The following is a 22,602-nucleotide window of genomic DNA, read 5'->3' on the forward strand; positions in this document are numbered from 1 at the left end:
AAAGAGCCAAAAGAACATTATGACTCAGAAATTACCTCCACTTCCTCTTCTAGGGTGGTGATGAGTGAATCCAGTTAGATACTTTTGGAACTCCAGACTGTCCAATGGCATCTCCCAGGGCCTCTAGCATTGTCCCTGTGGAGGACATTATGACCAGGGACAGAGGTGCATCCATTCCTACCGACCGTCCTTCTGACTCTTCTCCTTTCCAATTTCTAATTCCCATAATCGTAGAGTTATAATAACAAAAGGTGAGAGCTGTTCACCAAGTTCACGTCAGAGAAGAGGTTGAAAGTTTTGAATTAGAAGTCCATCCCTTAGCACCTAAACATCAGGTGGACATCCCTCATAAAAGACAGCAGAGGACTAAACATATTTCCCCTCATTCTACTCCTTGGCATATTTCTTCTGAGAAATCTTTTCCTCAAATGTCTCAAGATGTATGGTTTTCTTTGGCAAAATGAATGTTAAAGACTATTCAAGCCCTACAGCAATGAGAATGTGCTCCCTCTCCTGCTTCTAATGAAAATACAAAAACAATTCTCCTTCCTATGAAGAGGATCACTCTGATGAAGAGGACCTGGACTATTCTTTTTAGATCCCTTATCCTTCTGACTAGGAATCAGATGTGGAAGATGTTCTTTCCTCTGGCATTCTTAATGCTAAATTTGCTGCAAATCTCCATAACAAAACACCTTGCTACTTAGCCTTAAAGCAGCTAAACTGGGCAGCCTATAACCTAATCCATAAACTCCAAATTCTCCAACTTTCATATAATACCTTACATTATTCACAAATTTGTGATGTATGCATAAACAAAAAATCTCTATTAAATGCTACCAAATCAAACAATGCTACAGGAGACTCACTTTACTCTAATTATGTCTCAAAGCTGTGGAGTGTACTTCACCTCCATCTAAAGCACATTGACAAACTGAACATTTTAAAGTAAAACACAATACCCCAATGACAACTCTTCACAACACTATAGAGCTGCCTACTTAAATCTATACACTTACACTATCTATAGAATCATAGTATGACTCTGTCTCCCATTTTTCTTACTACCAGAATATTTTCTTTCACTCCTACACCTCTGTAATTTTTTTATGTCTTCCTTTCTTAGACATTATATGTATGTTAACTGTGCCTACCTAATTTTTATGTCTACACTTGTCATATAACTACTTTTATAACATATTAATGTTTCTGATGTAACAGTTGTATTTGTATATATTTCCCCCCCTGGTCATTTCCTGAAAAGGGGTGGTTGTGCCCAGTTTGAATATTATCATTAACTAATGTCAATAAATAAATAAATAATACAGAAATGTGTTTTGAAGACATGATATTTAAAATTAAATCTTTTTTAACTGGAAGGGAGGTGAAATTTCTGATGCCTAAAAGGGAGGTTTTGACCTTCTCCCAGTGTTTGAAGAAGATACCTTTTTAACTACTTCTGTAACCCCAGATTCTCAACTTCAAGTTTCTAAAAGACCAGACAGATTTTACAGGGTACAGGATACACATAAATATCTTTATAAAAACCCTGTTGCTGATCCTGCTGTGATTTCTGTGGACTTGGATAAGGGAGTAAAATGAGATCCTGCTCTTAATTCCCTTCTTTATGATAAGGAGAGCAGAGCTGTTGACAAGTTCAGTAAAAAATGTCTATAAATCTGCAGCCCTGCCATTTGGGACTATTAATTGTCAGATACATATCATTAAATTCCTCTTAGCTATGACTATATGAATCAGAATAATTCTGAAACTCCTATCCTAGACTGGTGATTAAAACTTCAAGAAATGCTTTATTCTGCTTTTGGGGTTGCTAAACATCCAATCAAATCAAATGTGGGTATGGTGCTGTTCATAGGTACTTACTAGGCTATTGATCCAAAAGGTTCTTTGTAAGCCTAGCTGTGCATTCCCATGAAGTCTTTAGCCCTTGTAGTTTAATTTTGAATAACAGAGCTGGGTAAAACATTTACTTGTTACCCCTAACCATAAGGGACAAAGGTGTTAAACATTTGGGGCAATGTGTGGCTTCTCATCCATTTGTCTAGTTTATAAAAAAACAAAAGAAAAATCTAGCAAGGTTAGACTTTCCACTGTGTGATTCCTTAAACCTCTTGCATTAGAGGCACCATGGGATATACGCAAATAACCCTTTAAGGACATCATGTGTTTCAGCTATATGGCAATTCTGAATGTCCATGACTTTTTTCGTTTTAAGTCTGTCAAATCATTACTCAGTAATGTGGACATGCAAGTTTCAACCTTCTGATGACATTGTCAGTAGAGCATAAGTGGAATGTTTTGTTAACCTTTAGAAACATAGAGTTGTTATACCAAGCTGATATCCATAACAATTAGGGTGTCTGCAAAATATCCCAACCAACAGACTAAAACAATGAGTAAAAAGGTCACACAGAAAAAAACAATCAGTAAAAACCAAATGAAAAATATAGCAAGCCTTGACTTTCCACTGTGTGATTCCTTAAACCTCTTGTATTAGAGGCAACATGGGATATATGCAAATGACCCTTTAAGAACATCAGGTGTTTCAGCTATATGGCAATTCTGAATGTCCATGACATTTTTTAAGTCTGTTTATGGACAAATTCAGGCCAATAAAGCCAAACCTCTAATACAAGAGGCCTGAATTTGTTCATAAACAAAAACTATTGCATATATCCCATGTTGTCTGTAATACAAGAGGTTTAAGGGATCACACAGTGGAAAGTCTAGTTTTGCTAGAGTTTTCTTTTGGTTTTTACTGATTGGTTTTTCTGAGTGACCTTTTTGCTCATTGTTTTAATTTGTCTAGTTTATGTTTGAATAGAGTAAAAGAAGTACTTTACTTTATGTGGAAGATGATTTCAAAGAAGTTGCATTCTCTGTGATACATAATTATCCCTCCAACATATTCTATTTATGTTGCAGAAGAGATTAAGATCTCTTGATTATCTGTTTATTCATCACATTGGACTTGTGGATGAGAGGTACATCAGACAAGATTGGGCCTGTCGTGGCTCTGTGTGTGTGACAGAGATTGTCCCTAAGTAGCCATTAGAGGGACAAGTTTTTGAGCCTGACAGTGTAGTTTTTATGATGTAGGCCCTTAATTTTCTTGATGAGAAAGTGCTGAGGCCATTGAAGTTGTGTTAAGTGTTTGGGCAGGCACATACCGAAGAGGTTATTGTACTTAATGATCAGCCTAATAAGTGCAGCATACAGTGGAATAATCATATCCCTGGACCTAGACAACATAGTCTTACTAATAAGCTGCCTAATGAAAAAACAAACTTTCTTACAACAGTGGATACATGGTGACTGAAGGACAGTTTCTTGCTCAGATAGATTTCCAGGCCTCTAACTACCAACTTAATTTTCTGAGGTGTGTTGTCAATGTGAGTGTTAATAGGACATTATGCTTACTAAAGGATAGTATTATACATTTTTTGACATTTAAGTTTAGTCCATGGTTATGGACAGCTATTTGTTTGGGAAAGGCCCTCTTGGAGAATCTTGGAGTCCTCTGGAGAGTTAATAATAGCACCAAGTTGATAGTCATTTACAAACGTGGTCAGCCACAAACCCTTTATATTTCCTTTGATCTCCAAGAAGTAAATGCCAAAGTGGAGTGGCCCAAGGACTGAACTGTGGGGTGGACCACTGGTGACAGTTCTTTTGGGGGAGATACAGTGAACTACCTAATTTCCTGGGTTTTATTTGTGATCCAGTTTCCTATGCAATGTGTTACATAGGGATTAACATTCAGTTGGGACAGTTTATCACAATACCTGAATGTAGGATAGTGTTGAATGCCTTTGTAAGGTCTAGATATGCAGTGTGTACTGATTGTCCTTCATCAATTGCTTCAGTAACCTTCTCAAAGAAGTTGACCAGGCTAAACAGCAAGGATCTGTCCTTGACAAAATTGAACTGGCTTTCATCAAGATTTTTTAGGTTACCTATGTCCTTAGTTATTCATTCCATAATGATCCACTCCACAGCCTTACAAATGAGGCTGTTCAGATCTGTGGATGTATAATTTCATTAGTCTGTTGATTCCCCATATTTGTGCAGGGAGAATGATTGTTGCTGTCCCCATTCCTCTTGCACAAAGCCAGTTTGGAGACTGATATTGAATTGCCTCTGTATAAGGTTTTACAGGTCTGTATCTGGTTAGTAAGCAGCCAGGTATGTTATCTGTCCCCCACAGAAGCAGTATTGGCCTAGCAAAGTGCTTTGAGGACTTCTCCATGGGAGGTTTGATGGGGTGTAGATGTAAGAATGTGATCTGGCAAAGGAGAGGGAGAAAGGGGGTGAAGCTAGAGCTAAATTTATCCATTAGTAGACTGCTTATGTCCCAATGTGATATCATTTACTGTTTGCTCTCAGCAGTGCTGGGCATTGCTTCTGAGGTTTCTAATATAATTAAAGAAGGATTTATAGTTCTCTTTTCCTGGGGGTTATTTTTACCTAATATCCTGCTTTGGCTGAGGGACCAGAATTTCTTGTTATGTTTAGCAAGAGGATTGTTGACATTTTGTTAGTTACAGTTATTATTGGGTGCAGTGAGATTTTGCTTTTATTATAGAACCATTTTATACATGGTTTCCATTAAAGGGGTTTATTTTTAAATTTGGAATTGTATTTGTTTAGGAGGGGATAGTTGTAGCTGTGCAGCTATTCACTTGTGCATATATTTTGGCTGTAAATGATTCTGTATACACAGTGGGGTCATCAGGTTGGAGGGGGATGTGATGTTGAATTTAGCCAGGTCACCAACCACTCAGCATTCCTAGATTTGCCTATGCATAATCTCTGAATAGCAAGGTATTTGGGGATGCATATGGCATCAGTCTTATGGTGAATGTAATTGATTTATTGTCTGACGTGATGAGGAAGGATGTTACAACTGGAAGGGACTTGAGCTATCACATATTGGTGAAGACTAAGACCAGGATTTTCTTTCACCTAGTTTGGGTGAGGACGAACTGGTCCAGATAGTTTGTATTTACAAAGTCCAAAAATCAGTGGAAACATGTTAGGGGATGTGAAAGTCTTCCAGTTAATAGAGGGGTAGTTGAAGTCCCATAGGAGAATGTTGTTTAGCCTACTTCATAGGGACTTGGTACTAGTCAGGTAGGGAGTATGGGCCAGAACGGATATCAAGGGGTTCATATTGTTAGCTATGATGTGATAAGGAATTTTGTTAATAGCAAGTTAGATGCGGGGGAATTCCAGCTTATTATCCTAATTAATGAGCCTGGAGGTGTTATTTTGTCTTATGGATATAGAGACTCTAATCTTTAGTGCTTTCATCTTGTGTGGTACACCTGAATGTGTGGTAGGTGTTGAAAACCTACACTGATGGGGTGCTCTCCATTATCCTGATCATGTATCTGTGATGATGCATATATCAATGTATTTCAGGATTAGCAATGCATGTAGAGAGTGAAGTTTTTTGTTTCTCCACTAGCATTGAGCAGCAATACCTTTATGATATTTGGATTTTGTTTTATTAAAAAGGATGCTTTTGAAAAGTGGCATTGACTAAAAAGGTGCTATGGGGGTGGACAAAAGTTTTAGCCAGTATACAACAGATTTGATGGAGATAGGTGCAGGCCATTCCTGACAAAGCAAAAGTGATGCTGCATCAAGAGCAGCTGCCACTGGCTCTGTCATCTGTAGACATGCATGGTTAAGGCTCCTACCTTTAACAGAGAACATTACGACTCACTGTTTCTCTGAATTACTACAGCTGAAGACTTTATGGAAGCTGGAAGAAAGAAAGATAACATAATGCAAGGGATAAAAACAGCATTTTATTTCTCGTATACCTATATATGAGAAAAATTGGCCTGTAAAAGCAGATCATTTCTTTAGAATGTAATCCAAATGTAAGAAACATAAATCAGGCAAATGCCAATTTAAGAAAATAAAAACTGGCACAAAGGCTCTAATACCAAGCAAAATGGGTTCCAGGACTCCCTTTCCATTATTCTTCCTCATCCTGACCAATTGTCCCTTTCCCCCAGAATTGCTGGCAAACTTTCTCTTTGCTTCCCATTATAGAAACAATCACTTGAGATTCTTGTGTATACATCATAAGAAGATGTTACAAGCTTCACCGGAATTCAAAACCAGCTCTCTTTGGCATTATCCAGGTTCCCAAAGATCAGTAACATCTTATGTCTACTATTATTTCAAACCTTTTTTCATTAGGAATGATAGAAGAAGTGCCTCCACTCTGATGGGGGAAAGTAATTTTATTCTTAGAACTATTCAGACTCAGCACCTTTTTGAGAGTTCCTCTCTTCAAAAGAAGAAATCCTCATTAATGCCCGAAAGTCGTTTCAAAGTTAAATTTGAAGTAAACAATCAGTCTCCCTGTTTTCCCAAATCATTAACGTTAATTTGCCAATAACATCAGGTGCAGAGCAGAAACTGGATTAAGTCATTTATTTTTAGTGCTTTCATCTATCTCTTTGAATAGACTTCTTCAGAATATACATTTGAGAGGGATGCCTCTGTTTGTAAAGAAAAGGTCACAGAATAATTTTTTTAAATCTCTTCATTAAATTTGCAGTCATACTTTACACAGCAACAAATACAATGCCATACAATATTATTTAGTACACTGCACAAAATAATAAATATTATAAATGATAATTTAGCTGATCATAATTATAAATTGCTGTGTATAGACATATAATCATTTACTCAAGGTGGCACTGTAACATTCAGTTTTATCTTCCAAAATAACTCATGTGTTTCCGATAGAGATCTCCAATCATTACCTCTTTGCAGTAGGGTCACTTTTACAATTATAAACAACTCGAATCCCTTGAATTTTTGGCAATTTACAGAGTGCCTGTACAGTGCATTAGGATTGTCCCTTGTTTTATTCTATATATATATTTGCAAATATGTTTTTTGAAATTACATTCAGTTTCACCAACAAAAAATGCATAACAAGAATTACAAACTGTAACATGAACTACACCATTTGTGTTGCAGTAAAATTTTTGTTGACCAAATATTTGTAATTCCATGCCTTCATATATAAATTGGAATTGATTACATGCTCCACATTTAATCATTTTATTGTTTTTAACCTCATTACCACTGCTCAATCCAGGATATTCCAACATTTATTTTTTTTCCTTTCTTAAAACAACATGAATATTATCACCCAACTTATTTGCCACACAGGATTAGATCTCACAATCATTCCCCAATTCTTTTTAAATGACTGAATTACTTTAGATGCAAGGAGAATAGCAGAATAAAATATTTTTTCAAAACACCTGATGTGATGTCAATCTTGCCTTTATTCTTATTGAAGGGGTCAGATCCGATCCATCAGATCCTTCTCGGGCTTTTACAAAAACTCAAGGCCTTCAGCAAAACTCTTGGGCATTCTCCCTTACCCATAATGCAACCCCCTAACTTCCTCAGATCTCATTTGCCTCTCTGCAAAAGGTGTGGTTTCTAAGCTAGCTCTGGGCTAAGTGCTTTCTTTATTATTAAACTCTCTTAAATTTAAACTTAAATTTCAACCTTTTGTGTTATTAGTAAATATAGTATAGTTTTCTATCTTTTTGTATATCCTTACCCAACTTTTTCGTTATAAAGAGCAAGTGTTGTTTCCCTTAACATCCGTTTAAGTTAGAGGACATTTACTTGCATCCATTTAAGCTCTAGAGGACATTTATTCCACTCCCTTCTCCTTCATTTTATCTCCTTTATCATCCATTTGAGTTAGAGGACAATTTCTGTTAAAAAAAAAAAAAAGGTTTTGTTTCTTGCAGTCTTATGAAGCCTTTGTGCCTGTTTAATTTAGAGGACTTTTCTAGTGTAAGTGTATGTCTGTCTGTGTGTGTGTTAATTGATAAATATGTCTCAAAAGCCATAAGGGAAACCTCTTGGTTTCAAGAAATGTGAACAATGTGGGAAGAAGATGCTCATAAGTGATTCAAACACTTTATGTGTGTATTGCTTGGGGCCTCTTCATCTCCAAGAGTCTTGCTCCATATGTCATGGCTTTAATTAAAGGGCTCTAATGGAGTGCAAAAATAAACTTATTCTAAAGGGACTGCTAAAAACTCCTTTCTCTGATGAATCAGCAAAAATCTGACAAACCACCAAAATGTTTCTCTTTGGAACTGAAATCTTCCTCAGAGCCAAAAAAAGCTCCTAGATTGTCTGCTTCAACAGAATCCTCGGATCAGACAGTTGTCACTGGATCCAAGAGTTCATTGGAGCAGCTGGAAATCTTGGCTTCGACCTCTTCAGCTCCCTCTGAATTTAGATATCGGAGCCATTCTCCTTCATTGGAACCAATACCTTCTAGGCTCCCATTTCCTTTTCTGGCAAAGTCAAGCACCCCAACCATTTCTACTTGGTCTACCAAGAGTTTGTATGATGATGATGATGTGGATAGGGTGGTGCAGAGGGTGCTAAAGACACTGGCCTTGGCCAAGTTGTTATTGGATATAAATCCAAAGGAATCAGATCAGAGACACTCCTCCCTATCGGCACCTGCTCTTCCTCTGATCCGCCCCCTGGTTTTGAAGCTGGAAGATTTCAGTGTCCAATTTGTGTCTGTTTTGGATCCAGGACCTATAGGTTCCTCAGATCTGATGTCTGTCTTAAGCATTTCTGCCTTGTTGGAGCAGGAGATCTCTAGGAGCTGACACTCTCCAGTTGGGTCTGCTGAGCCATTTTGGATCTCTCTAGATCTGACCCTGCCTCTGGGGGCTTCAGTGAAGGTGAGTTCGGCTCCTCCCTCTGCCTCAGAGCTTCTGTCTCCTGTGCCTGAGATTCCTTTGGCCCCGACAACCCTTTTGTCAGATTCAGCGTGTTCATCAGAGCATAGGTGGACTGCTTTTGAGGTCATGAGGAGGGTTTTGACTACATTCCAGTATAAGACACAGCCTATCGCTGATCTTCCTCCCAGTTCTGCACAGGTGCCTTTGCCTTCTCACATATCCTCCTCACAGGACTGCAGAGACCCCAGGCCTCAGGATGTCCAACAGGGAACCTCCTCTTCTAAAACTTCCTCAGACTACCCCACTGAGTAGGTCTGTTGGAAGAGTACATGCAAGAGGAAGTGTCTAGACTCCCCAGGGGAGTCAATCACATCCAATACTGATCTCAATGGAGCAGAGGGGTCCCCACAGTCACCTTCTGAAGATATCTCTTTTGGAGACATCCTGGAAATTTTAAAGCAGAGAGGTGACTGGGAATCCACATCCCTGTCAGCTGAGAAGTCAGTATACCTGAAGGCTTCTGGGTCTTGCCCCTCAACCTCTTGGGTGACCCCTCCTTCCAATGAACTTATTAAGTTAATCTCTCGGAAGGCTTGGGAGACCCCAGATTCCATAGAGCCAACTCCAAGGAGGCCAGATAAGTACATTACTGTCCCCAAGGACATGCCATTCTTAAATAAAGGTGTAGCAGTTGATGCCATGGTCGTGGTTGTGGCCAATAAAAAGGAAATATCTGAGACCAGTTCCTCTATCCATCCTCCAAATAAGGATTCCAGGTCCATGGATAGGTATGGGAAGTGCATCTTTTTGTCAGTGACCTTTGCCATATGGTCACTGAACTACTTGAACCACTTTACCAGATTACAGAGGGATCTATTGAAGGAACTTTCAGACTCCCTCCAAGGAGCTGTAGCTGACCCAGCGGCAGATAGTCACCGCTCAGCTCACCACCCTCATTTCAGTCATAAACTCTTCCATGAGACTCATATCTTATACAGCAGATGGAATGAATAGGGCTGTGGTTTCAGGTATCTCTGTCAGGAGGCAGGCCTGAATGCACCTTTGTGATTTTGCTGAGCCCTTCAAGTCTTCCTTCATTAACACCCCTTTTGATGGCTCTTCTCTTATTGGGCCTAAAGCAAAAGAAATGGTTAGCAGGTGTGAACAGGAAGGTAAGACCCTGTCTGCCATTGGAGTACGTTTTTTCACACCTACCAGACCCTTTCTCAAAGGTCAGAGAGGTAGTGGGGAGATGCGGTTCAGAAAATCACAAAGGTCTTTCCAGGACACACAGGGTGAAAGTTCCCCTAGAGGCAGAGGGAGAACAATAATGGAAAACACCACCCTCATGGCAGGGGAGACTTGCAGAATCAGGGCTCCAGAGAATCTTTCTTTGGTAGGCCCTTTTAGCGCTCCTGAAGGGTTGCCCTATTGCTTGCCTTTGGATGCAGTTGGGGGCGATTGTTTTTGCACTGCAAAACATGGCAAGTGATAAGAAATGACAAATGGATGCAGGACATAATATCCAGGGGAAATATTATTCCCTTCTCCTTTCCCACTCCCGTAAACAAATCAGTTGCAGATGTTCCACCCAGTCAGAAGGAACAAGCAACATTAGAAATTCAAAAGTTGCTAAGAAAAAGAGTCATCTAAAAAGTCACCACTGACCAGAGAGGATCTGGAACTTACTCAAGGTACTTTTTAGCTCCAAAAAAAAAGGGGACTGGAGACCCATCTTGGATCTCAGCAATCTAAACAAATCTGGGAAAAAGACCAGGTTCCAGATGGTGACACTGCAGTCGATACTTCGATTTCTGGAAAAAGAAAATTGGATGTGCTCTATAGACCTTCAGGATGCGTACTACCACATACAAATGAAAAGGCGATCCAGAAGGCACTTGCACTTCCAGCTAGGAGAAAACCACTTCCAGTTTCAAGCTCTGCCCTTTGGACACACTACAGCCCCCAGAGTGTTCACCAAATGCATGGCAGCAGTGACAGCTCACCTGAGATGCTGAGGATTCCGGGTGTTTCTGTATCTGGATGACTGGCTCATAACTGCCCCAACCAGGCATCTTCTGCTACATGCCAGGGACTATACTCTACAACTCTGTTCCTCCCTGGGTATTACCATAAATTATGAAAACTCTTCTCTAGAGCCATGTCAGAGTTTGGTCTTCACAGGAGCAGAAATAAGCACAACTACAATGATAGCAAAACTTCCACAAGACAGAGTAGTGGATATTTGCCATTGTGTAAAATTGTTAATCAGAAAGGAATGAACTTCTGCCAAACTAGTTCTTCAAGTACTGGGAAAAATGGCTGCTTCAGTTGTTCTCATTCCCCAGCTCGTCTCCACATGAGAATACTTCAATGGTTATTTTCAACACAATGATCAATTCTAGAACTTTCTATGACTCACAAAATCAGGATAAATAATTCCTGCAAAAAGGATCTCCAGTGGTGGAGTTACTCTCCTCTGGTGTCTCAAGGCCATCACTTTATCCCCCCTCAACCCTAAGCCATGGTGACCAAGGATAATTCCCAGATTTGGGGAGGTTATTATCTTGGAAGACAGTTCAAGGCATCTGGCAACATGAGGCTCATTTGCACATAAATATTCTGGAGATGAGGCAGTGCTTTTGGCACTGCAAGCATTTCAGGACTCCCTCCCTAACAGCAATTTAATCAGACAACATGTTTGTGGTCTGGTACATAAACAAACCAGGTCTTACCCTCCTTGTCGAGAAGCCCTAAGGGTCTGGCAATGAGCAAGAACTTTCAACTGCTTGCTGCTAGCAATGCACATTCCAGGGAAATCCAACGTAATTGTAGACAAATTGGGCAGAGCCATATTATGGCCGCATGAGTGGTTCCTCAGTCAGAAAGTTGCAGAAGAGATCTTCTAAAATTAGGGCCAGCCTAGCTGCAACCTCTTTGCATCGCCCCCAATGCCAAATGCAGCAACTGTTTTGTCCTGATCCCTCCTGTGGGAGAGTAACTAAGGGATGCACTTGTTTATGATTGGCCTCTGGGACTTCTTTATGCTTTTCCACCAATTCTTCTAATTCACAAATTTTTGCAGAAAGCAAATCTGTTGGAGACGACAGTAATCCTATTTGCTCCCTACTGGCCTCAGCCTCATATATGGGACGAACCATGGATTCTGGACCCTGCTCCAGACCTTTTGACTCCTCCATCAAGGATGGTTCATCCCAATACAGCTTGGCTGCTACAATTCCCCCGATTGCCAGGTTTCCTCTCCTTTCATCTCCAGTAAAACATATTTTATCTTCCCTTAAATCATCTATACGTAAATTGTATAGAGGTAAATGGAAAAGATTTGTTCCATGGGCCAGTAATAATTAAATAGATCCCTTTCCTGCACCCATGCATTCCATTCTAGAATTTTTTACAAAAGTTTTCAATGAGGGTGCTCCTGCAGCCACTATTACAGTTCGGTTGGCAGTGATTTCAGATTTTCATATAGGAGAAAATGGTTCTGAATCAGGTCAAACAGACTTTGTAAGGCTTGAAAGGAACTACAATGAGATGACCCCCACACAAAAACCCGGCACCACCTTGGGATATGAATTTTGTTTTGTCAAACATTATCTGTCTTCCCTTCGAACTATCTGCTACCTGAGAATTGAAGTATCTCTCCTGGAAAACACCCCACTTAGTAGCTATTACTTCAGCAAAGAGAGCTTTGGAATTACAGGCTTTATCTGCCAAGCCACCATACCTAGTATTTCATAAGGACAGAGTTTCTTTATGCACCAACCCCTTTTATTTTTTATATTTTTCCCCTAACAGATTTGTTTGTTTTTCAATTGAATTCTACAGGTTATAGGTCACATTAAAGGTGGGAAAAGATTTGAAATGATTTATTGTGGTCTCATTTTTTTATATCACAAAACCTGGCATGTTAACAGGGGTGTGTACACTTTTTATATTCACTTATTCTATCTATATATATATATATATATATATATATATATTTACCAATATATATATATATATATATATATATATAAATATATATATATATATATGTATATATATATATATATATATATATATATATATATATATATATATATGTGTGTGTATATATGTATATACGTATAGTGTAAGAACAAGGGACAGCTCTAATGCAGTGTATAGGTATTCGAGTAACTGCCACAATTCAAGGATTAGAATTTTTTTATTGAAAAAGCTTCTCTACCACAGAGAGATGGTGATTGGAGAACTTTGCTGGAAGCAAGTGAGTTATTTTGGCAGATAAAGTTGAATGTTATTGCCTCACCTGGAATAAATGATTATATGTCTGCACAGAGCATTTTAAAATTAAAATCAGCTAAATTATAGTATTTATTATTTTTCACAGTGTACTACATAGTACTTCATGACATTATATTTATTGGTGTGTAAAGTATGACTATAAATTTAGTGAAAACATTTTAAAGTAAGAATGATTTTATATGTAACTGTATTGTCACCTGATGTATCGTGTCACCTTTTCCTTCACAAATGGGGTGTTCTTCTTAAGTGTTTATTCTTAAGAAAGCTATTCACAGTGATAGACAAAAGTGCAAAAAACAAAATCTAGTTCTGCTCTGAATGTGTCAATATTGGCAAATCGGTGTGTTGAAGATTTGGTTTTGATTATATTGTACAACATGTTGTGTGTGTCACATTGTTCCAGAACATAAAAATTAGTAAGAAAAGATTCTTTATACACTGGATGTGCACAGGCAACTCAGGTATTACTCAGACAGAAATAAGTCCTTTAGGAATGCTGAATGGCTGTTTATTTCCTATGATGGGCAAAGAAAGGGCAACGTGTCAAAACAGATTATTTCCAGATGGTTATCTCTTGCTATTTAATTTTGTTATTCCCACTGTGGGTGGTAAAGTTCTTCCAGGCAGAATCAAGGTACATTATAATAGAGCCTTATCATCTTCAGTGGTAAACTAGAACGGGATGCACTCTAGAAGCATTTTAGAGGCAGCTGTCCTCTGAGTAAACCTTTACAAAACATTACAGACTGGATCCTCCTCCAAGTCCAGAACAGGCTTTGCTAGGACCATACTCTAATGGCTCCTGTATCCTAATCCTTCATTCTACCAGGTTGGATAAACTATGGTAATCTGTCTGTATACCTTTAGGATACTACAGCAGTGATACTGATGAGCGTAGTACAGTTGTGTAAGTTGCACTTACTGTAAAAGTAAATGTTAAGAGTTTCAATGCTGCATTAGCCGATCTCTCCCTCCATTCCACTTTATCTGTATATAGTTATGCTCTTTGATAAAGCTGTATTCCTAACTTTTCTGAGTTTTTCAGGATGGTAGGCTGTCTTCCTTTTGGAAGGAAAGAAAGTCCTGAGTATTTTTGGTGCCCAAGCTGCTGTTTACACCTTTTGGAGTTAATATCACAGCAGCCTGGGTGCATATGTGGAGGGGAGCCAAAGGCATTTGGAAACTGGATGGCTACAACATACTGGGCAGGATGTAACCCATAAAGCTTTAGGCTACTGCAGCAGTAATGACTTTGAAAACACATTGTTATGGTAACTGTAACCTACACAACTGTACTCTCTCTCTCTTCTCAAGGAATTGGCAAGAGATCATTATTAGATTGTTCCTCTTTTGGTGGATTTACTTACTCAGGATATGAGGTTACTGATACATCCCAGTCAACTGATCCTGAAGCTCAAAGATTGAATCATAGGACTTTAATTCCTTTCAGGCACCAGTTTTGTCAGAACATTGAGCACATTTTTAGAGATCCTATGAGAACTTAACACTAGAAAGTTTTATATATCTACGTAGAAAAGGTTTTCCATCCAGAATCAAATGAGAGGATAGGCCCCCAATACAGCAGGGGCACTCCTTGTTCTTTTATCGCTGTGACTTGCATAGATGAGACTTATTATACACTTATATGAAACTACATCATACAGCTAATTTTGACTGTCTGCCACTGGATCATCCTTTATCTAACTCTAATCAGGTCAAATTGCTTGTCTACAGAGGTTTCCATTTTGAACCTCCAATGAAAAGATTATTCCCTACTTTGGACTTGAACTGTCTACTGGAAAAACTAACTCTTCCTCCATATAAGCCAACTGCTAAGTCTTCTCCTAAGTTTTTGACCTGGAAAAGCTGTCTTATTAGTAACCTTAACCTCAGTTAGAAGAGTTTCTAAGTTACAGACTCTTTTGTTATTCTAACCAATCCTTCTTTCGTGCCTAAAATTGTTCCTGAATTTATTCTTAATCAGACTATCTAGCTACCTGCTTTCTTTACAAACCATCAAAACAATGGGAAAGAGTTTTTATTTATTAGAAGTCCATCAACAGTGCAGGTCTTACTTGGAAAAGCAAAAAAACCTGAGACAATCTGTTCAACTGTTTGTATCTTTTGCTGGAAAGAAAATAGGCTTACCAGCATATAAGCAAAGTTCTTCCAAATTAAATTGCAGTAACTGCAGAGCTATTTTTTTTCTGTCATACAAATCATGGAAAATAGATACCCAAAATACTTAAAGCCCACCTTACCAGAACAGTAGCTACTTCAGGTGTGTTCATGCAAGGGATAGACTTTAAAAACATTTTCAAATCAGCCACTTGGTCCTCTGTCCACATCTTCACTAAACATGGCAGATTAGATATTCAGGGTCTCCTTCATGGAATGCTAAATTCAAGGGGAGTATCCCTGTCCTCTACCCAATCTGAAAAAGCTCCGACAGTAATTCTAGCTGAGGAGAATACTGCAAGAGTGATCTAATGAGGAACATAGTACAACTGTGAAAGTAACTTACTGTAATTAAGGTTTGAATAGATCACTGTTGCAGTACCTATAGCCTCCCTCCATTCCCTCTTTGTGTATACATTTGAAGTTTTACATTGTGGCTGGGTGAGGTATTCACTAACTTATTTTCTTCCCCCACCCTAAACTTCCTGTGTTCTCAAAATTCACCCTGCCTTAATAATTTTGTCTGACAGTGGCAAAGACGTATGTACCTCTTATACAAGCATGCTGGGCTATGTCTCTCTCTCTCTCTCATACACACACACACACACACACACACACACACACATATATATATATATATATATATATGTGAGTGATAAGCATATACAGACACACACACACACACACACACACACACACACACACACACACACACACACACACACACACACACACACACACACACATACATATGTGTTTGTATATTATAGGGCTGGATGAGTGACTGAGAGGTACCCTTTTATCTGTCTAAATATGCATATTGGCATATACACACACACATGCATATGCATACACAAATGTATATAATTTGTTTGATGTGTGTTTGTGAGTATGTATCTGCCTGCATGGCAGTGGGCTTAATTAAGGAATCTGTAGAGTAGTCCTGGGAGTGCCTGAGGGTTGTTCCTGTGCCAACAAGATACATAGGATCATAGGATATTACTAGGCTACTGACCTGGAGATCATTTAAAGCCTAGCCGTTTCATCCCAATGTAATACCATAGAAATGTGTAGTCAATAAGATTGCATTTAGTGATGACTGCCCATGTCCAGGAGAGTTGTGAGTCTATCCCAGGAAAGAATTTATGGTGCCTCACCCATTCATCCAGGTTCCTGTTGAACAATGTCATAGAGGTGCTCTGTTTCACATGAATTGGTAGCCTGTTCCAAAGATGTGGCAGTCACTGGGAGATAAATCTGTCCCTCCAGCATGTCTTGTTTAAGTCGCAAGCCATATTTAAGTCCCTGGAATGGGTCACCCTAGTCCAGTTTAATTTACAGAATTGAGCAATTTCATTAGGTTCGGGTCTTGGATGGCTCTGTAGGCCAGACATAAGTCTCCCCTAAGAAGTCTATAAGATACAGAGTATAGTGACAGGGACTTTAATCAGACTGTGTAAGGCACATACTGGAGCCCCTGATCTTCTTTGTTAGAAACCTCTGAGGTCTCTCTAATTGGTCCAGGTGCTTAGTACGGTACATGCCAAATGGGATGTTATACTCAATTATGGGCCAGATAAGTGCAGAGTATAGGGGGGGTTATAACTTCTTTTGCTCTCAAAGTGATGCCTTTACTAATCAAGTGTGCTACGTCGAAAGATTTCCTTATTACTTTAGACACATGGTGGTCAAAGTTAAGGTTGCAGTCAAGTTGTGAGCCCATCTGAGTTTACCCATTGTGAGTTCTGGTGTTATTGCCAGCTTGAAGGTGACTGATTTGTGGTCAGTTTTAACTAATGAGGGTCCGACAGTTGTGGTAGAGCATCTGTTTGATATGTTGGAGAGGACCAGATCCAGAATGTTTGTTCCACTTGTGAGGGTATGGACAATTTGTTCCAGGGCATTTGAATTAACAAAGTCAAGGAACTTTTGTGCTAGTGAGTTAAGGCTAGCGTACATTTCCCAGTTGATGGTGAGATGATTGAAATCCCCCATAACCAGTGTGTTCGGTAAAATTAGGATTGTCTCCAGTTTGGTCAAGTAGGCTTTGTGGGCGTCATGACCCATGGAGGGGGATCTATAACTGTATATGGCTTGAATGGGAATCTTACCCATTGTAACCTGGACGTTATCCAGTCTAACTAGACAGGAGGTGAATTTCTCTCTAATATAGACAGAGCACCAGGAGGAAACCCACGCGACCACAGGGAGGACATGCAGACTCCAAACAGGAGGCACCCCAGCTGAGGATCGAACCAGAGAACCTCTTGCTGTGAGGCAGCAATGCTAACCACTGCACCACCGCGGCCGTCCTCCATTTTGTACTGTCATCACTTTGATTTCCAAATTGCCATTTTTCAAAAAGCCTTATCCCAAACATTACTGTAAAATAATTCTGATATTTTCATATCCCTACCAAACCACTTGCCCCTTTGTATTTTTCTGGCCCCTATACTCTACACAATGAATGAGTATTGATTTCCCTTCAGCAGTTTCAGCTTGACATTCCTTTTTTGCATACTTATTCATAGGTTCTTGGGTTCATAGGTCAGTTGTTAGGTTATTGTCCCAAGAACCATTTAAGGCTAGTTAAGCTTACTCAAATTTTACCAAAATATTGTTGACATTTATGAATACCCCTCAAGGAATTTTACAGTTATGATACAGTCATGTACACATCAAGCATTCACAAGTTACCCTTGTCCATTAGCAACATAGGTACCAAATCAAAGATACATTTACAAATTCTCAAACATTGGTCCAAGTTACATTTGAATATGGTTAGAGATGAGCTCTGCTTCATACGAATGGGAAGCCTGTTCTAGAGATGTGGTAATATTTGAGACACATACCAGTATGAGTACCTCTAACATATCCTATTTATGTGCAGACAAGGTTTAGGTCCATGGAATATGTTTTTCTGATGCTATTTGTTTTGTGGATGTGCAGCAAATTCATCAGTGTGGGATCAGAGGATGCACTGTAGGCTAGGCAAAGATTGTTGCACAGCAGTCTGTAGGAGACCAAGTGTAGAGATAATGTTATGTGGCAGTCGGCATATTATTTGTTGTTTACTCCCTGTATTCTTTTTCTGAGGAACCTCTTTGGTCTGTTGAGCTGTTCTATTTCAAGTGCCTGGTCAGGTACTTATCGAAGGGTGCATTGTACTCAATGATTGTTCTGATGAGAACTGAGTGCAGTAGAATAATGATTTCCTTGGATCTAGATACCATACCCTTACCAATAAGTTGTGTAACAGAATGATTTTCTCACCATAGTAGACGTATGATGATCAAAGGTGAAGTTACTGTCGACATGCTTTCACAGATTCCTGACCACTGGGTCTACTTTTAAGGGTGTATTATCAATGTGATAATTGTGAGGGGTGGCTGTCTTTTCCAAAGGGTACTGTTGTGCATTTTTTCACATTGAGTGTTAGTCCAGTGTTCTGACAGCAGTTGTTTGTCTTTGCCAGACCCTCCTGAAGGATATCGGTGTCTTTAGGGGATTCAGTGAACATGAATAGTTTCCAGTCATGTACAAACTTAATCAACCAAAGGCCCATGATGTTTGCCTTCACCTCAAAGAAGTAGATGCCAAAAACCAGGGGCCTCAGCACTGACCTCTATGGGACTATGCTAGTAACTGACCTCTATGTGGAAGTGGATTCACCTATCCCAACTTCTTGTGTCCTAATCTTGTGACATATCGGTTTATGCCTAATTTTGTAAATTTATCTACAATGCACAAATGAGAATTTGTGTCAAATGCCTTTGCCAGTTTGAGGTAGGCAGTGTGCACTGTTTTGCACTTGTCCATAGCTTTAGTTACTTACTTGAAAAGGTCCACCAGGTTAAGTATACATGCCCTGCCTTGACAATGCTGAATTGGGTAGGGTCTAGTATCTGAAGGTTTCCTATGTCACTGTTTGTCAGATCCATGATCATTTTTTTCCATGGCCTTGCATGTGAGACTAATGAGATGTTATGGATTTGCAGTTTCTCATTTCCATGTAAGCCCCCCCCCCCTTGTATAGCAGGATAAATGTTGTAGTGCTCTATACATTTGGCATGAAGCCTACCTGGAGGCTTTGATTGAATAGAGATTCTAACAGGCCTGTCAGATCATGTTTCATACTATTCAGGAGGCATCCTGGAATATTGTTAAGGCCCATCAAATCAGTGTTCCTGGCCTTAGCACAGTGAGCACCAGTTCTCTAGTGATAGTTAGTGTGGAAATGGTGGGGGTTATTTCTTCATTGGGTGACAGGAGGTGATAAGGGGGTCAAATTGAAGCTAAATTTATCTTCTGGCTATCTAAAGGTTCCATTCACCATTAGTTTGGCACTTTGCTGGATGCTACCTTTATGGTGGATGACATAACTTAAGAAAGCCTTATGGTTGTCTTTTGCTTGGGAAACTATTTTCCTGGTATTGGACATGATTTTCTTTCTTTTATTACATGAGCCATTTATACTGTGATTCTGCTAGGGTGGATTGTTTTTGGAGGCTGCTTATGTTTATTTCACATAGGTACAGCTGCTTCTGTGCAGCTATTTACATGATTATACAGAATTTTTATGAATAATTTTATACAGGCAGCTGTGTTCTCAGGTGAATTCTACTCATTCATTTCTGTTATTTATTATACAGCTCACTTTACATTTATTAATTTCTATCCAATAATTCCCCCAAACCATCTGCCAAGTCTTCTGTAGATGTGCAGACAGTCTTGAAGGCTTGTTAATAGCTTTTCTTTTAACAGTGAACACAGTAGCCCATCAGAAACCCACATCCATTAATCGCACACGTGACCTCCTGTTTTTCAACAGTATCATCTTATCCAGGATTCACTTAGTACAGAGTTTTCCATGCTGCTCAGTTGGTTTTCTGTGTCCCCTGCATTCAGTCACAGTTTAGCTGCCTCAGCTTTCTAACTAGTATTGGGGAAACACCTGTAATGCATGTGGCACCATTACCATTCTAAGCACTTGTGCAATTATCTATATCTATATCTTTATCTGTATCTATATCTATATGGTAATATGTTTGGAAAAATGGGACTACACCTTTAAATGTGCCTTGTGTTCATAAATGCTCACAAAAAGTAGCCAGGAAATTGATCATATTATTTTGGATAATGAGAAACTAATAATCTACTTAGTAGTGTGTAAAAAAGCTATAGTGAAGTAGACAGAGATGAGGAAGCTGATTTTTCATTTGGAAGGATTGTTATGGGAGAGAGCAGGATCTTTGTCCAAAGATTTGTAGTTTCTGGTAGGAGGTAGTTCAGTATGGGGACAGTTGTGGGTGTGGCCTGAAGGAAGATCAGACAAAGGCTTTTTGAGGAGCTTGGAGGTAAGACATAACAAGGGTCTGCAGCCATGATTACTGAAAGGGATGTCTCAGAATGAACCTGTGTTAAATAAGACAGATAGATTAACCTCTATGGACTGTGAACCTGTATAAATGGTACTTTATAAATACTCCATATACTTTTGGAACTAACATGAAAAGCTTGAGCCATATTTTCATTTTATTCTTCAAATAAATGTACACTTATTTTGTGTATATGCTGCCAGTGTGTTTTTAAGAGTTGACACTGGTGAAAAATGTGGGCAGTTTTGTCAAGGACTTCCCAAAATTATCTTACTATTCCTTTATTGGCAAGTGTGTAGATTGTTTGAGCTAAGTTTTCCTACATAATTCATAAATAAAGACATTAATAAAGACATTCTGCTGCTGGTGTGTGCTAATTTATTTGTCAAGATGTTGGTTTCCTTCTGCGCTGTTTTCTTTCATATCCTTGTAGAAATTATTAGAAACCTTAATAGTCTCTCAGGAAAAGTTTGATTAAAATCTCATGCAGCTGCAACAACTGCTACCAGGACTGGCTGATGTGATTGATACCCCAGAACTATACCTGTCACAAATTAACCAAAGATGATGATATTGAGTCATTCTTAACTTTTGAAAGGTATGACACACAGGAGATGTAGGACAAGTCAAAATCAGTCAAACTTCTTTTTTCCCAGTTAATAAGATAAGTTTTGAAAACCTAGATGAACATGAAGATGACTGATGGCATCACCTAGATTAGAAAGGAACTGTTAGCCATTGGTGGGGTAACCTCTGAAGTGCAAACTGCAAAATTTCACAGCTAGACCTTAAATGTTAACAGACTAGTAAGACCCCATATGGTTGAGTTAAAACACACAATAAAGCTATCATCTTTTCCTGATATAAACAGCAAATTGAAAAAAAGTGAGCATTACCTAGTACTATGAGAAAGCTGGTACTGAAAAGTGTTCACAGAAACTCTGACAATTTAGTAGCACACAATAGTTTTGATCCCTTGTTTAAAACTGAATTATTTGATCTGAAATTTAAAAGTATAATAAAATATGCAATCTTCTATGAAGCAAAAAGTACTGAATAATTAATTAACATTTCAAATGTGGAGAGAAGGGTCACATAGCTAGAGTCTGGTCCACTAATAAGGAGAAGAATATCAATAGCAGGAATGCGAGAACTGATGTGCATGCTACAGATTAAACTGTTCCCAAGGAATGTGGTAAATTTGAAGCTAGGGTTATTGACTCAGCCTTCTGTTATTGTACTAAATCTAAGTTAGAAAACTGTGCAATATATTTTTAGAAGGACAATATGCTCAAGTTTTTTAGGATTTTGGAAGCATGATTATGTTTGTCAAAGGACCATGTGTATGCAAGCATAAGGTTAGTACCATGTAAACGATGGCGGTTATATGTAGTCATAGTGATTAAAAAGAATATTCAATTTTTCCTTCAAAAGTTCATATTCTTCTAGGAAAACTTTTAGGACTTCTTAGCACTGGCATTTGATGTTACTCAATATTAAGTAAGGTTTCCCTAGTTAAAGACATTATGGAAGATGTGGGAAGAGGGATCACCTATATATGCTGTATGGCCAGAAGCACCGGAAGCTGTTGAAGACTGGAGGGTGACAGGGACACTTAGTGATCTAAAAAGGGCAATTTTTTAAAACTATTTACTACCACAACATAGATTCACTTGGAGGACATTTTATGCTTAGCCAGTTTCCATTCATACCTTACTGTCGGTTTTGTGCTTTATTTAATCAGCGCACTATCCGTCGTCGGTATATTTTCACCTCTAAATATTTCGGTTCTCTGTTTAATTATCCAGAAATGTCATCGGTTAGCCATCCGACTACCAGGATTCTGAAAAAATGCAAAGATAAAGACAGAGACAGGCCGCCGAGGTCCAAAACCGCCACCGATGTTTCTCCTAAGCCAGTCGCCAGTTCGCCGGTACTCAGTGAGGCACTTTTGC

At 38.9% G+C, this 22,602-nt stretch overlaps 1 protein-coding gene across 1 annotated transcript in view; it reads left to right on the forward strand.

The window, feature by feature from the left end:
- STPG2 (sperm tail PG-rich repeat containing 2) overlaps positions 1–22,602 on the forward strand; it is a 3,054,419-nt gene that overhangs the window by 1,300,140 nt on the left and 1,731,677 nt on the right. The window lies entirely within an intron of this gene.

Source organism: Protopterus annectens, chromosome 3.part1, assembly GCF_019279795.1.
Source record: "Protopterus annectens isolate FY-2018-M chromosome 3.part1, PAN1.0, whole genome shotgun sequence".
Lineage (NCBI taxonomy): Eukaryota > Metazoa > Chordata > Ceratodontiformes > Protopteridae > Protopterus > Protopterus annectens.